This window comes from Lepisosteus oculatus, unplaced genomic scaffold (assembly GCF_040954835.1).
Source record: "Lepisosteus oculatus isolate fLepOcu1 unplaced genomic scaffold, fLepOcu1.hap2 HAP2_SCAFFOLD_49, whole genome shotgun sequence".
Taxonomy (NCBI): Eukaryota; Metazoa; Chordata; class Actinopteri; order Semionotiformes; family Lepisosteidae; genus Lepisosteus; species Lepisosteus oculatus.
The window spans coordinates 1,139,403-1,157,346 of record NW_027168031.1 but is presented as its reverse complement, the minus strand read 5'-3'; positions in this window follow the sequence as shown (position 1 = coordinate 1,157,346).

Sequence of the window (17,944 nt, the reverse complement as noted above, 5' to 3'; positions counted from 1 at the left end):
AAAATAAATAATTTTTCAACAAGATGTCTTTCTATAACGAGTTTCATTTGAGATAGTCTTTTCTTGGAAGTGCAAGAGTGGTATTCCCTACAACTTATTCCCCAATTTGATCATTCTCAGAAATTAGGAGACGGAAACCACACCTACTGTAATATTAGACCTTGTAACAAGGCAACTAGGTTTCAATGGCTTAAAAGGTGCAGAAAGAGGCTCATGTATAATGACCTCCAGTGTCCCACAGGTTTCCCAAATCATTTCTTAGAGTATGGAAAAAGAGGAAATAAAGTGTCTACAGAAAGCGTATACCCCCTTGAACTTTGTTCAGTTTGTTGCGCCAGTGCCAGAGTTTCATGCAATTAAATGAGGACCTCTTTCTCACACCACATATGTTATACTTTCAATGGGAAAAAAGGAAATATTACAATTGTATACATTTTCACCCACATGTTAATATTTGGTAGAAGCCCTTTTCACAGCAATTTCAGCTGTGAGTCTGTTGGTAATGGGCTCCACCACCTCTGCACCAACAAGATTTGATAATATTTGAGAATTTCAGAAGTCTGTCTGGTTTAGCTGAAGAATCAGCTAAGGTAAGTTTCAGGAAGAGCATCTGATTTCTTTCAATAAAGCAGAACAGAGAAAAAACACACAATACAAAATCATGAGAATTTGTATCCATATGACACTTTGACTCGAATACTTTTATCAGACCTACACAGAGTATATACTGTACACACTTTTTCAGCCCAGGTTTATACATTTGGAACTGCCATTTGTAGGTCTTTTTGTGTCTTAGCTCAACACTGTGAAACCTGTAGTTACAAACATGGAGGATGAAGACATGAAGACATATATTGTACCTCTGACCGGCCTACCTTCCAAGAGGTGAAAGATGAAACTTTTCCTTTATCGTCAACTCAGTGAATGTCTTTAAACTTTCGAAAACTGTAACAAAGAATAAGTTAAAAAACTTATTTTCATTGGACCCACAGAAAAGTCAAAGTTGTCCATAGAAATGCCCGTCTAAATCAGAAATCTACAGCACAAAGGCAGTGGCCTTTCGGGACATAAAAATGAAATCAGACTTTACTCAGACGAATTGCCCTTGGTCACGGACATCTTGCTATCAGTCACTACAAAGATGTTTTCTCTCGTGCCATGGCTTGCCTGACTTGCTTCTTCTGCTGGATGGCTTCTGGTCGCTGGTCAGGATCGACAGCCAGCATGTCCTGGAGCAGTGTCCTTAGCTCCGTGCTTATGGCTCTCTTTACTTTCAGGGGGATGTGGAACTGCAGCCAGGGGTTCTCATCCAGGGCCTCTCCAACAGGCCCTGACAGACATATGCTCCTGTATCAGAAACACACTTTAGTTCAATTCTAAAATATTTCTCATAGGACTGAAGGAACCTTTGCCTGTTAAGAGTTAACAATTAGGTCCTCAAGAACTGTTTTACGGTTTTCTACACTCCTGGCTGGCCAAGGTCTCTTTAAGGTCTCTTAAGTGGAGGTGTAACTCATGTATCCTACATGTGATTTAGCAACATGAAAGGGAATAGCTTCTTATCGGATTATGGTCTTGGTTAACTGCCTAAGGCTGACCTAAGTGCCTAACTTTCTGACTTTCTTTATACCTTATATGTTAAGAAGCTTCTTCTGACCAATCAGAAATGTATGCTTTATGTATGAACATTTTGCTCATCAAAGTGAGTGAGAGACAAGGTAACAGAAATTAGCCACGGCAGTAAATGACAGCATATTTTTGGGTTCTTAAATGGTCTCTACCTGGCACACCTGCAGTGCAAACTGACACACACTGTTTAGAGAAACAGCTACTCTATTACTAATATTAATGAAACATTTCTTATTCTATGGAACAAAAACAAACAGTAAAACTAAAACACAGATCTCTTAGCTTCCTATTTCATGAACCAGATGACTGAATGACCAAGCCTAACTAGTAGCCAGAACCCCAGTTAACCCTCCGTAACACAAAGTTTAACCACACGACAGGAACTCTTTCAAACTGAGTGAAAATCATAAATGGATCCATAACTTTACATCAATTTACTATGTTGTGCCAATACCTGCATTTACATTTAGAACGAATGATGTCATAGAACCAGCATCACACCAGTTCCAGGTGTCTCCAAGGAGACAACAGAACTTCAGTTGTGTTTGCTAAAATACACACTTTGAAACATACTGTAACACTTAGTTAACATGTCTGGTTTAGTTGAAGAATCGGCTAAGGTAAGTTTCAGGGTTTAATGGTGGGATGGCACCTGTGCTTTTTTCCCCCAACCGCTAGAATATGATTCGCACCAAACCCAAAAGAAATACTGCACAGTTCAGGAACTTCATCAACCTAGCAACTGTAAAATAAGCTTTCAAACAACTGAATTGAAATGCCAAAAAGTTCAGAGAAAGGCACAAACTATGTTTACTTGGGGTTTACAAAATTAAAGCTAACTAAAACTGCAATGATAAACAAACATGCTGCCAATGTACAGAGAAATATCATGTTTTTTGAATAATGTATTATTTGTTACATAGGAACCCAGTATAAGGGAATCCCTTGCGATCCTGTCTGCAGAGATAAAGGTAAGTATTGTTTTCTCTTTAGCTCTGTCACTCCAAGAAATATAATGAACATAAATATATTTGCCAATCTTTTCATAGTAATCCAAACAACTCTGCGTGTATCTGACATTTGTAATATTTATCTACCGCAGTATAACTCTTCGGCAAGGCGATTGGTATTGTACCTTGAAAGAAAACTGATTGGAAATGTCATGTACTCTATGGTTTCTATTGATGTCAAGTGGCAAATGTTGACTGGTGATGTTATGTGAATCTTAGGAAATGGTCATTTTTCAATCGAGTCTATGTTTCTCAGAATTTGAGACAGAGAGGTCAATCTCTGCAATCCGAGCTGAGGGCATTTCTTGGAATGGAAAAGTAAGAGCAACGTGTTCTTTGATATTCTCTTAAGATTCTTCGCCAGATTTAACGATGAAAAATGTAAATAATAATAACAAACATTATTTTATATAGTGCCTTGAAAGGTGGCTTCTTTACAGAATGACAAAACCAACTACAATAAATAATACACAAGATATGCATGATGACAATACACAGTTAGAGGAGACAGTAGATGGTCATTGTCAGTGTATTCTGAAGGTAGGAATGATATTCTCTTTCTTGTATTTGTTAGGATCTGTGCTACTGCATTTCGAACAAGTAGTAAGGGATTTATTGTTTTCTTGGGAAGCCCACAAAACAGAGCATTATAGTCATATCCACATCAATGTGAGCAATGGAGAAGTCAAATTAACGTGTCTAAATATCATCTAGTTCTATCCCAGGGAAGAGGGCTGTTGCCTACACAGACGACAAGACACAAAACGCTCAACTGTGCAAAACACGCATAAGGACATCAGTCAGGAGGAACAAGGTAAAGTGTTTTTACTTCTTCACCATGGTCATGTAGTTGCACTCCAAGCACTGTCTTATGAAATAACTGTGGAAACGACCTCCCCGACATTTTGGGTTGTTGCATTTTGCTTCAATGAATTTTAACCTTTTCTTTTAGACATTAAGAGGAAGGACACATTCACCCTTGGTAGAGATTCAGTTGTTCTACGAGATGTCAAGGTGAGAATTAACCACTTCAGGCATAAGTCAATCCACATGACCGGAAATGGGGCAATGAACAGGATATGGGGATTTTGCTAGTTATAAAGTACAATTATCATCATTACATGATCTAAGACTACTGAAGTATAAGCTGTGTCCCTGACTGATTAATTAGCAAATTCATCTTTGTAGAGTGCAGCTACTATCTATTCAGTGGCATTTCCTTAAAACAATTGTATTCCCACATTCTGAATATGGAGTGAGATCATGTAGAGAATGTTGGACTTGTAATAACTAATTGAAGGATAATAATAATCAACGAAAGTGCTTACAAGTATCAACAAATGCCTTCAAAGTACTTGACACGTACTTTGCTTTCAAAAGTGAAACATAATTAATGCTTACGTAAGATTTCTCTTGACTTCTCAGGAGTATACTAACTCCAAGGACAAGTAACATCACAAACCATTATTTAAGTGCTGATGTTGGAGCTGCAATACTACTACCAAGACAAAAAATGATACAGGTAACACTGCTTTCAGATTTCTAAGAATTGCTAAAATAGTATGTTTACAGAGCATTCAGAGTCTCATAGAGAAAATAAGTTGAGAATATGACAAGTTCCTACCATCTCAAACACTGCCAATCTAGAACAAAAAGAAAGTACTTGAACGCCTGCAGAAATCGAACACAAACCAGAACATATCAGTGCATGACAAGGAAATGTAGTCACAAAATGATTCTACCCTTTCAAGTCCCAAAAAGGACCGAGGAACTTACCGGAGGCGATACCTGGATTTCAAACAGAGTACAATGTAGCCACTGTAGGGGAGAAGATCACAGAGAGCTCTTCTCAGATTGCTCAGAGTCAGCCCCAGCACCCTGTCCTGACTGAAGCAGACAAAGTGGTCAAACAGGTAGGTAGAAATGAGTAAGGAACAGAGAGTATGGTTATTCTTGCATTGTTTTGTTCGTCTATCAAAGAAAAGAGTGATTCTGACTTTTGTCAATGTTCATCTTTATTTTTATTAGGAGAAGAACAAACGGTGGTATCACACTTTGCTCAAGTGTATGATACCATGTGTGTACAGCAGACATCACCAAAGGAACAGGAGACACCTGAGCAGAGAACAAGAATATGAAAAGACTGATGAAAAAAAGCACCAGGAGAAATCCATTGAATATGCACAATCTCGTCCAGTATTTCAATGAAAAGTTTCAGTGTTGTTTTTAGTGTCGTCGTATTGCATACATTTAAAACAATCTGTCTTGTTTAATGAACAATTTCATTTACTTTAGTAAAAAGTGTTGTTTACTGTAGTCCTAGCATGGATGCAATTGTTAGAAAAAACAGGAATGAAAAACTGAATGTTTCATACAATATGGGTTTGTGTTAACCCACACACCTAAGTGAAATGTTTGATTACGTTTACAAGACATAACACATAGTTCAGTTGAGTGTGAAAGGGAACAACAGAGAAAGTCACAAACAAAACATTTGTGAAGGACTTGATGAATGTTTTTTCTTTAGAAATGACAAAAAATAAAGAATTTTTCAACAAGATGTCTTTCTATAGCGAGTTTCATTTGAGATAGTCTTTTCTTAGAAGTGCAAGAGTGGTATTCCCTACAACTTATTCCCCAATTTGATCATTCTCAGAAATTAGGAGACGGAAACCACACCTACTGTAATATTAGACCTTGTAACAAGGCAACTAGGTTTCAATGGCTTAAAAGGTGCAGAAAGAGGCTCATGTATAATGACCTCCAGTGTCCCACAGGTTTCCCAAATCATTTCTTAGAGTATGGAAAAAGAGGAAATAAAGTGTCTACAGAAAGCGTATACCCCCTTGAACTTTGTTCAGTTTGTTGCGCCAGTGCCAGAGTTTCATGCAATTAAATGAGGACCTCTTTCTCACACCACATATGTTATACTTTCAATGGGAAAAAAGGAAATATTACAATTGTATACATTTTCACCCACATGTTAATATTTGGTAGAAGCCCTTTTCACAGCAATTTCAGCTGTGAGTCTGTTGGTAATGGGCTCCACCACCTCTGCACCAACAAGATTTGATAATATTTGAGAATTTCAGAAGTCTGTCTGGTTTAGCTGAAGAATCAGCTAAGGTAAGTTTCAGGAAGAGCATCTGATTTCTTTCAATAAAGCAGAACAGAGAAAAAACACACAATACAAAATCATGAGAATTTGTATCCATATGACACTTTGACTCGAATACTTTTATCAGACCTACACAGAGTATATACTGTACACACTTTTTCAGCCCAGGTTTATACATTTGGAACTGCCATTTGTAGGTCTTTTTGTGTCTTAGCTCAACACTGTGAAACCTGTAGTTACAAACATGGAGGATGAAGACATGAAGACATATATTGTACCTCTGACCGGCCTACCTTCCAAGAGGTGAAAGATGAAACTTTTCCTTTATCGTCAACTCAGTGAATGTCTTTAAACTTTCGAAAACTGTAACAAAGAATAAGTTAAAAAACTTATTTTCATTGGACCCACAGAAAAGTCAAAGTTGTCCATAGAAATGCCCGTCTAAATCAGAAATCTACAGCACAAAGGCAGTGGCCTTTCGGGACATAAAAATGAAATCAGACTTTACTCAGACGAATTGCCCTTGGTCACGGACATCTTGCTATCAGTCACTACAAAGATGTTTTCTCTCGTGCCATGGCTTGCCTGACTTGCTTCTTCTGCTGGATGGCTTCTGGTCGCTGGTCAGGATCGACAGCCAGCATGTCCTGGAGCAGTGTCCTTAGCTCCGTGCTTATGGCTCTATTTACTTTCAGGGGGATGTGGAACTGCAGCCAAGGGCCTCTCCAACAGGCCCTGACAGACATATGCTCCTGTATCGGAAACACACTTTAGTTCAATTCTAAAATATTTCTCATAGGACTGAAGGAACCTTTGCCTGTTAAGAGTTAACAATTAGGTCCTCAAGAACTGTTTTACGGTTTTCTACACTCCTGGCTGGCCAAGGTCTCTTTAAGGTCTCTTAAGTGGAGGTGTAACTCATGTATCCTACATGTGATTTAGCAACATGAAAGGGAATAGCTTCTTATCGGATTATGGTCTTGGTTAACTGCCTAAGGCTGACCTAAGTGCCTAACTTTCTGACTTTCTTTATACCTTATATGTTAAGAAGCTTCTTCTGACCAATCAGAAATGTATGCTTTATGTATGAACATTTTGCTCATCAAAGTGAGTGAGAGACAAGGTAACAGAAATTAGCCACGGCAGTAAATGACAGCATATTTTTGGGTTCTTAAATGGTCTCTACCTGGCACACCTGCAGTGCAAACTGACACACACTGTTTAGAGAAACAGCTACTCTATTACTAATATTAATGAAACATTTCTTATTCTATGGAACAAAAACAAACAGTAAAACTAAAACACAGATCTCTTAGCTTCCTATTTCATGAACCAGATGACTGAATGACCAAGCCTAACTAGTAGCCAGAACCCCAGTTAACCCTCCGTAACACAAACTTTAACCACACGACAGGAACTCTTTCAAACTGAGTGAAAATCATAAATGGATCCATAACTTTACATCAATTTACTATGTTGTGCCAATACCTGCATTTACATTTAGAACGAATGATGTCATAGAACCAGCATCACACCAGTTCCAGGTGTCTCCAAGGAGACAACAGAACTTCAGTTGTGTTTGCTAAAATACACACTTTGAAACATACTGTAACACTTAGTTAACATGTCTGGTTTAGTTGAAGAATCGGCTAAGGTAAGTTTCAGGGTTTAATGGTGGGATGGCACCTGTGCTTTTTTCCCCCAACCGCTAGAATATGATTCGCACCAAACCCAAAAGAAATACTGCACAGTTCAGGAACTTCATCAACCTAGCAACTGTAAAATAAGCTTACAAACAACTGAATTGAAATGCCAAAAAGTTCAGAGAAAGGCACAAACTATGTTTACTTGGGGTTTACAAAATTAAAGCTAACTAAAACTGCAATGATAAACAATCATGCTGCCAATGTACAGAGACATATCATGTTTTTTGAATAATGTATTATTTGTTACATAGGAACCCAGTATAAGGGAATCCCTTGCGATCCTGTCTGCAGAGATAAAGGTAAGTATTGTTTTCTCTTTAGCTCTGTCACTCCAAGAAATATAATGAACATAAATATATTTGCCAATCTTTTCATAGTAATCCAAACAACTCTGCGTGTATCTGACATTTGTAATATTTATCTACCGCAGTATAACTCTTCGGCAAGGCGATTGGTATTGTACCTTGAAAGAAAACTGATTGGAAATGTCATGTACTCTATGGTTTCTATTGATGTCAAGTGGCAAATGTTGACTGGTGATGTTATGTGAATCTTAGGAAATGGTCATTTTTCAATCGAGTCTATGTTTCTCAGAATTTGAGACAGAGAGGTCAATCTCTGCAATCCGAGCTGAGGGCATTTCTTGGAATGGAAAAGTAAGAGCAACGTGTTCTTTGATATTCTCTTAAGATTCTTCGCCAGATTTAACGATGAAAAATGTAAATAATAATAACAAACATTATTTTATATAGTGCCTTGAAAGGTGGCTTCTTTACAGAATGACAAAACCAACTACAATAAATAATACACAAGATATGCATGATGACAATACACAGTTAGAGGAGACAGTAGATGGTCATTGTCAGTGTATTCTGAAGGTAGGAAAGATATTCTCTTTCTTGTATTTGTTAGGATCTGTGCTACTGCATTTCGAACAAGTAGTAAGGGATTTATTGTTTTCTTGGGAAGCCCACAAAACAGAGCATTATAGTCATATCCACATCAATGTGAGCAATGGAGAAGTCAAATTAACGTGTCTAAATATCATCTAGTTCTATCCCAGGGAAGAGGGCTGTTGCCTACACAGACGACAAGACACAAAACGCTCAACTGTGCAAAACACGCATAAGGACATCAGTCAGGAGGAACAAGGTAAAGTGTTTTTACTTCTTCACCATGGTCATGTAGTTGCACTCCAAGCACTGTCTTATGAAATAACTGTGGAAACGACCTCCCCGACATTTTGGGTTGTTGCATTTTGCTTCAATGAATTTTAACCTTTTCTTTTAGACATTAAGAGGAAGGACACATTCACCCTTGGTAGAGATTCAGTTGTTCTACGAGATGTCAAGGTGAGAATTAACCACTTCAGGCATAAGTCAATCCACATGACCGGAAATGGGGCAATGAACAGGATATGGGGATTTTGCTAGTTATAAAGTACAATAATCATCATTACATGATCTAAGACTACTGAAGTATAAGCTGTGTCCCTGACTGATTAATTAGCAAATTCATCTTTGTAGAGTGCAGCTACTATCTATTCAGTGGCATTTCCTTAAAACAATTGTATTCCCACATTCTGAATATGGAGTGAGATCATGTAGAGAATGTTGGACTTGTAATAACTAATTGAAGGATAATAATAATCAACGAAAGTGCTTACAAGTATCAACAAATGCCTTCAAAGTACTTGACACGTACTTTGCTTTCAAAAGTGAAACATAATTAATGCTTACGTAAGATTTCTCTTGACTTCTCAGGAGTATACTAACTCCAAGGACAAGTAACATCACAAACCATTATTTAAGTGCTGATGTTGGAGCTGCAATACTACTACCAAGACAAAAAATGATACAGGTAACACTGCTTTCAGATTTCTAAGAATTGCTAAAATAGTATGTTTACAGAGCATTCAGAGTCTCATAGAGAAAATAAGTTGAGAATATGACAAGTTCCTACCATCTCAAACACTGCCAATCTAGAACAAAAAGAAAGTACTTGAACGCCTGCAGAAATCGAACACAAACCAGAACATATCAGTGCATGACAAGGAAATGTAGTCACAAAATGATTCTACCCTTTCAAGTCCCAAAAAGGACCGAGGAACTTACCGGAGGCGATACCTGGATTTCAAACAGAGTACAATGTAGCCACTGTAGGGGAGAAGATCACAGAGAGCTCTTCTCAGATTGCTCAGAGTCAGCCCCAGCACCCTGTCCTGACTGAAGCAGACAAAGTGGTCAAACAGGTAGGTAGAAATGAGTAAGGAACAGAGAGTATGGTTATTCTTGCATTGTTTTGTTCGTCTATCAAAGAAAAGAGTGATTCTGACTTTTGTCAATGTTCATCTTTATTTTTATTAGGAGAAGAACAAACGGTGGTATCACACTTTGCTCAAGTGTATGATACCATGTGTGTACAGCAGACATCACCAAAGGAACAGGAGACACCTGAGCAGAGAACAAGAATATGAAAAGACTGATGAAAAAAAGCACCAGGAGAAATCCATTGAATATGCACAATCTCGTCCAGTATTTCAATGAAAAGTTTCAGTGTTGTTTTTAGTGTCGTCGTATTGCATACATTTAAAACAATCTGTCTTGTTTAATGAACAATTTCATTTACTTTAGTAAAAAGTGTTGTTTACTGTAGTCCTAGCATGGATGCAATTGTTAGAAAAAACAGGAATGAAAAACTGAATGTTTCATACAATATGGGTTTGTGTTAACCCACACACCTAAGTGAAATGTTTGATTACGTTTACAAGACATAACACATAGTTCAGTTGAGTGTGAAAGGGAACAACAGAGAAAGTCACAAACAAAACATTTGTGAAGGACTTGATGAATGTTTTTTCTTTAGAAATGACAAAAAATAAAGAATTTTTCAACAAGATGTCTTTCTATAGCGAGTTTCATTTGAGATAGTCTTTTCTTAGAAGTGCAAGAGTGGTATTCCCTACAACTTATTCCCCAATTTGATCATTCTCAGAAATTAGGAGACGGAAACCACACCTACTGTAATATTAGACCTTGTAACAAGGCAACTAGGTTTCAATGGCTTAAAAGGTGCAGAAAGAGGCTCATGTATAATGACCTCCAGTGTCCCACAGGTTTCCCAAATCATTTCTTAGAGTATGGAAAAAGAGGAAATAAAGTGTCTACAGAAAGCGTATACCCCCTTGAACTTTGTTCAGTTTGTTGCGCCAGTGCCAGAGTTTCATGCAATTAAATGAGGACCTCTTTCTCACACCACATATGTTATACTTTCAATGGGAAAAAAGGAAATATTACAATTGTATACATTTTCACCCACATGTTAATATTTGGTAGAAGCCCTTTTCACAGCAATTTCAGCTGTGAGTCTGTTGGTAATGGGCTCCACCACCTCTGCACCAACAAGATTTGATAATATTTGAGAATTTCAGAAGTCTGTCTGGTTTAGCTGAAGAATCAGCTAAGGTAAGTTTCAGGAAGAGCATCTGATTTCTTTCAATAAAGCAGAACAGAGAAAAAACACACAATACAAAATCATGAGAATTTGTATCCATATGACACTTTGACTCGAATACTTTTATCAGACCTACACAGAGTATATACTGTACACACTTTTTCAGCCCAGGTTTATACATTTGGAACTGCCATTTGTAGGTCTTTTTGTGTCTTAGCTCAACACTGTGAAACCTGTAGTTACAAACATGGAGGATGAAGACATGAAGACATATATTGTACCTCTGACCGGCCTACCTTCCAAGAGGTGAAAGATGAAACTTTTCCTTTATCGTCAACTCAGTGAATGTCTTTAAACTTTCGAAAACTGTAACAAAGAATAAGTTAAAAAACTTATTTTCATTGGACCCACAGAAAAGTCAAAGTTGTCCATAGAAATGCCCGTCTAAATCAGAAATCTACAGCACAAAGGCAGTGGCCTTTCGGGACATAAAAATGAAATCAGACTTTACTCAGACGAATTGCCCTTGGTCACGGACATCTTGCTATCAGTCACTACAAAGATGTTTTCTCTCGTGCCATGGCTTGCCTGACTTGCTTCTTCTGCTGGATGGCTTCTGGTCGCTGGTCAGGATCGACAGCCAGCATGTCCTGGAGCAGTGTCCTTAGCTCCGTGCTTATGGCTCTCTTTACTTTCAGGGGGATGTGGAACTGCAGCCAGGGGTTCTCATCCAGGGCCTCTCCAACAGGCCCTGACAGACATATGCTCCTGTATCGGAAACACACTTTAGTTCAATTCTAAAATATTTCTCATAGGACTGAAGGAACCTTTGCCTGTTAAGAGTTAACAATTAGGTCCTCAAGAACTGTTTTACGGTTTTCTACACTCCTGGCTGGCCAAGGTCTCTTTAAGGTCTCTTAAGTGGAGGTGTAACTCATGTATCCTACATGTGATTTAGCAACATGAAAGGGAATAGCTTCTTATCGGATTATGGTCTTGGTTAACTGCCTAAGGCTGACCTAAGTGCCTAACTTTCTGACTTTCTTTATACCTTATATGTTAAGAAGCTTCTTCTGACCAATCAGAAATGTATGCTTTATGTATGAACATTTTGCTCATCAAAGTGAGTGAGAGACAAGGTAACAGAAATTAGCCACGGCAGTAAATGACAGCATATTTTTGGGTTCTTAAATGGTCTCTACCTGGCACACCTGCAGTGCAAACTGACACACACTGTTTAGAGAAACAGCTACTCTATTACTAATATTAATGAAACATTTCTTATTCTATGGAACAAAAACAAACAGTAAAACTAAAACACAGATCTCTTAGCTTCCTATTTCATGAACCAGATGACTGAATGACCAAGCCTAACTAGTAGCCAGAACCCCAGTTAACCCTCCGTAACACAAAGTTTAACCACACGACAGGAACTCTTTCAAACTGAGTGAAAATCATAAATGGATCCATAACTTTACATCAATTTACTATGTTGTGCCAATACCTGCATTTACATTTAGAACGAATGATGTCATAGAACCAGCATCACACCAGTTCCAGGTGTCTCCAAGGAGACAACAGAACTTCAGTTGTGTTTGCTAAAATACACACTTTGAAACATACTGTAACACTTAGTTAACATGTCTGGTTTAGTTGAAGAATCGGCTAAGGTAAGTTTCAGGGTTTAATGGTGGGATGGCACCTGTGCTTTTTTCCCCCAACCGCTAGAATATGATTCGCACCAAACCCAAAAGAAATACTGCACAGTTCAGGAACTTCATCAACCTAGCAACTGTAAAATAAGCTTACAAACAACTGAATTGAAATGCCAAAAAGTTCAGAGAAAGGCACAAACTATGTTTACTTGGGGTTTACAAAATTAAAGCTAACTAAAACTGCAATGATAAACAATCATGCTGCCAATGTACAGAGAAATATCATGTTTTTTGAATAATGTATTATTTGTTACATAGGAACCCAGTATAAGGGAATCCCTTGCGATCCTGTCTGCAGAGATAAAGGTAAGTATTGTTTTCTCTTTAGCTCTGTCACTCCAAGAAATATAATGAACATAAATATATTTGCCAATCTTTTCATAGTAATCCAAACAACTCTGCGTGTATCTGACATTTGTAATATTTATCTACCGCAGTATAACTCTTCGGCAAGGCGATTGGTATTGTACCTTGAAAGAAAACTGATTGGAAATGTCATGTACTCTATGGTTTCTATTGATGTCAAGTGGCAAATGTTGACTGGTGATGTTATGTGAATCTTAGGAAATGGTCATTTTTCAATCGAGTCTATGTTTCTCAGAATTTGAGACAGAGAGGTCAATCTCTGCAATCCGAGCTGAGGGCATTTCTTGGAATGGAAAAGTAAGAGCAACGTGTTCTTTGATATTCTCTTAAGATTCTTCGCCAGATTTAACGATGAAAAATGTAAATAATAATAACAAACATTATTTTATATAGTGCCTTGAAAGGTGGCTTCTTTACAGAATGACAAAACCAACTACAATAAATAATACACAAGATATGCATGATGACAATACACAGTTAGAGGAGACAGTAGATGGTCATTGTCAGTGTATTCTGAAGGTAGGAATGATATTCTCTTTCTTGTATTTGTTAGGATCTGTGCTACTGCATTTCGAACAAGTAGTAAGGGATTTATTGTTTTCTTGGGAAGCCCACAAAACAGAGCATTATAGTCATATCCACATCAATGTGAGCAATGGAGAAGTCAAATTAACGTGTCTAAATATCATCTAGTTCTATCCCAGGGAAGAGGGCTGTTGCCTACACAGACGACAAGACACAAAACGCTCAACTGTGCAAAACACGCATAAGGACATCAGTCAGGAGGAACAAGGTAAAGTGTTTTTACTTCTTCACCATGGTCATGTAGTTGCACTCCAAGCACTGTCTTATGAAATAACTGTGGAAACGACCTCCCCGACATTTTGGGTTGTTGCATTTTGCTTCAATGAATTTTAACCTTTTCTTTTAGACATTAAGAGGAAGGACACATTCACCCTTGGTAGAGATTCAGTTGTTCTACGAGATGTCAAGGTGAGAATTAACCACTTCAGGCATAAGTCAATCCACATGACCGGAAATGGGGCAATGAACAGGATACGGGGATTTTGCTAGTTATAAAGTACAATAATCATCATTACATGATCTAAGACTACTGAAGTATAAGCTGTGTCCCTGACTGATTAATTAACAAATTCATCTTTGTAGAGTGCAGCTACTATCTATTCAGTGGCATTTCCTTAAAACAATTGTATTCCCACATTCTGAATATGGAGTGAGATCATGTAGAGAATGTTGGACTTGTAATAACTAATTGAAGGATAATAATAATCAACGAAAGTGCTTACAAGTATCAACAAATGCCTTCAAAGTACTTGACACGTACTTTGCTTTCAAAAGTGAAACATAATTAATGCTTACGTAAGATTTCTCTTGACTTCTCAGGAGTATACTAACTCCAAGGACAAGTAACATCACAAACCATTATTTAAGTGCTGATGTTGGAGCTGCAATACTACTACCAAGACAAAAAATGATACAGGTAACACTGCTTTCAGATTTCTAAGAATTGCTAAAATAGTATGTTTACAGAGCATTCAGAGTCTCATAGAGAAAATAAGTTGAGAATATGACAAGTTCCTACCATCTCAAACACTGCCAATCTAGAACAAAAAGAAAGTACTTGAACGCCTGCAGAAATCGAACACAAACCAGAACATATCAGTGCATGACAAGGAAATGTAGTCACAAAATGATTCTACCCTTTCAAGTCCCAAAAAGGACCGAGGAACTTACCGGAGGCGATACCTGGATTTCAAACAGAGTACAATGTAGCCACTGTAGGGGAGAAGATCACAGAGAGCTCTTCTCAGATTGCTCAGAGTCAGCCCCAGCACCCTGTCCTGACTGAAGCAGACAAAGTGGTCAAACAGGTAGGTAGAAATGAGTAAGGAACAGAGAGTATGGTTATTCTTGCATTGTTTTGTTCGTCTATCAAAGAAAAGAGTGATTCTGACTTTTGTCAATGTTCATCTTTATTTTTATTAGGAGAAGAACAAACGGTGGTATCACACTTTGCTCAAGTGTATGATACCATGTGTGTACAGCAGACATCACCAAAGGAACAGGAGACACCTGAGCAGAGAACAAGAATATGAAAAGACTGATGAAAAAAAGCACCAGGAGAAATCCATTGAATATGCACAATCTCGTCCAGTATTTCAATGAAAAGTTTCAGTGTTGTTTTTAGTGTCGTCGTATTGCATACATTTAAAACAATCTGTCTTGTTTAATGAACAATTTCATTTACTTTAGTAAAAAGTGTTGTTTACTGTAGTCCTAGCATGGATGCAATTGTTAGAAAAAACAGGAATGAAAAACTGAATGTTTCATACAATATGGGTTTGTGTTAACCCACACACCTAAGTGAAATGTTTGATTACGTTTACAAGACATAACACATAGTTCAGTTGAGTGTGAAAGGGAACAACAGAGAAAGTCACAAACAAAACATTTGTGAAGGACTTGATGAATGTTTTTTCTTTAGAAATGACAAAAAATAAAGAATTTTTCAACAAGATGTCTTTCTATAGCGAGTTTCATTTGAGATAGTCTTTTCTTAGAAGTGCAAGAGTGGTATTCCCTACAACTTATTCCCCAATTTGATCATTCTCAGAAATTAGGAGACGGAAACCACACCTACTGTAATATTAGACCTTGTAACAAGGCAACTAGGTTTCAATGGCTTAAAAGGTGCAGAAAGAGGCTCATGTATAATGACCTCCAGTGTCCCACAGGTTTCCCAAATCATTTCTTAGAGTATGGAAAAAGAGGAAATAAAGTGTCTACAGAAAGCGTATACCCCCTTGAACTTTGTTCAGTTTGTTGCGCCAGTGCCAGAGTTTCATGCAATTAAATGAGGACCTCTTTCTCACACCACATATGTTATACTTTCAATGGGAAAAAAGGAAATATTACAATTGTATACATTTTCACCCACATGTTAATATTTGGTAGAAGCCCTTTTCACAGCAATTTCAGCTGTGAGTCTGTTGGTAATGGGCTCCACCACCTCTGCACCAACAAGATTTGATAATATTTGAGAATTTCAGAAGTCTGTCTGGTTTAGCTGAAGAATCAGCTAAGGTAAGTTTCAGGAAGAGCATCTGATTTCTTTCAATAAAGCAGAACAGAGAAAAAACACACAATACAAAATCATGAGAATTTGTATCCATATGACACTTTGACTCGAATACTTTTATCAGACCTACACAGAGTATATACTGTACACACTTTTTCAGCCCAGGTTTATACATTTGGAACTGCCATTTGTAGGTGTTTTTGTGTCTTAGCTCAACACTGTGAAACCTGTAGTTACAAACATGGAGGATGAAGACATGAAGACATATATTGTACCTCTGACCGGCCTACCTTCCAAGAGGTGAAAGATGAAACTTTTCCTTTATCGTCAACTCAGTGAATGTCTTTAAACTTTCGAAAACTATAACAAAGAATAAGTTAAAAAACTTATTTTCATTGGACCCACAGAAAAGTCAAAGTTGTCCATAGAAATGCCCGTCTAAATCAGAAATCTACAGCACAAAGGCAGTGGCCTTTCGGGACATAAAAATGAAATCAGACTTTACTCAGACGAATTGCCCTTGGTCACGGACATCTTGCTATCAGTCACTACAAAGATGTTTTCTCTCGTGCCATGGCTTGCCTGACTTGCTTCTTCTGCTGGATGGCTTCTGGTCGCTGGTCAGGATCGACAGCCAGCATGTCCTGGAGCAGTGTCCTTAGCTCCGTGCTTATGGCTCTCTTTACTTTCAGGGGGATGTGGAACTGCAGCCAGGGGTTCTCATCCAGGGCCTCTCCAACAGGCCCTGACAGACATATGCTCCTGTATCGGAAACACACTTTAGTTCAATTCTAAAATATTTCTCATAGGACTGAAGGAACCTTTGCCTGTTAAGAGTTAACAATTAGGTCCTCAAGAACTGTTTTACGGTTTTCTACACTCCTGGCTGGCCAAGGTCTCTTTAAGGTCTCTTAAGTGGAGGTGTAACTCATGTATCCTACATGTGATTTAGCAACATGAAAGGGAATAGCTTCTTATCGGATTATGGTCTTGGTTAACTGCCTAAGGCTGACCTAAGTGCCTAACTTTCTGACTTTCTTTATACCTTATATGTTAAGAAGCTTCTTCTGACCAATCAGAAATGTATGCTTTATGTATGAACATTTTGCTCATCAAAGTGAGTGAGAGACAAGGTAACAGAAATTAGCCACGGCAGTAAATGACAGCATATTTTTGGGTTCTTAAATGGTCTCTACCTGGCACACCTGCAGTGCAAACTGACACACACTGTTTAGAGAAACAGCTACTCTATTACTAATATTAATGAAACATTTCTTATTCTATGGAACAAAAACAAACAGTAAAACTAAAACACAGATCTCTTAGCTTCCTATTTCATGAACCAGATGACTGAATGACCAAGCCTAACTAGTAGCCAGAACCCCAGTTAACCCTCCGTAACACAAAGTTTAACCACACGACAGGAACTCTTTCAAACTGAGTGAAAATCATAAATGGATCCATAACTTTACATCAATTTACTATGTTGTGCCAATACCTGCATTTACATTTAGAACGAATGATGTCATAGAACCAGCATCACACCAGTTCCAGGTGTCTCCAAGGAGACAACAGAACTTCAGTTGTGTTTGCTAAAATACACACTTTGAAACATACTGTAACACTTAGTTAACATGTCTGGTTTAGTTGAAGAATCGGCTAAGGTAAGTTTCAGGGTTTAATGGTGGGATGGCACCTGTGCTTTTTTCCCCCAACCGCTAGAATATGATTCGCACCAAACCCAAAAGAAATACTGCACAGTTCAGGAACTTCATCAACCTAGCAACTGTAAAATAAGCTTACAAACAACTGAATTGAAATGCCAAAAAGTTCAGAGAAAGGCACAA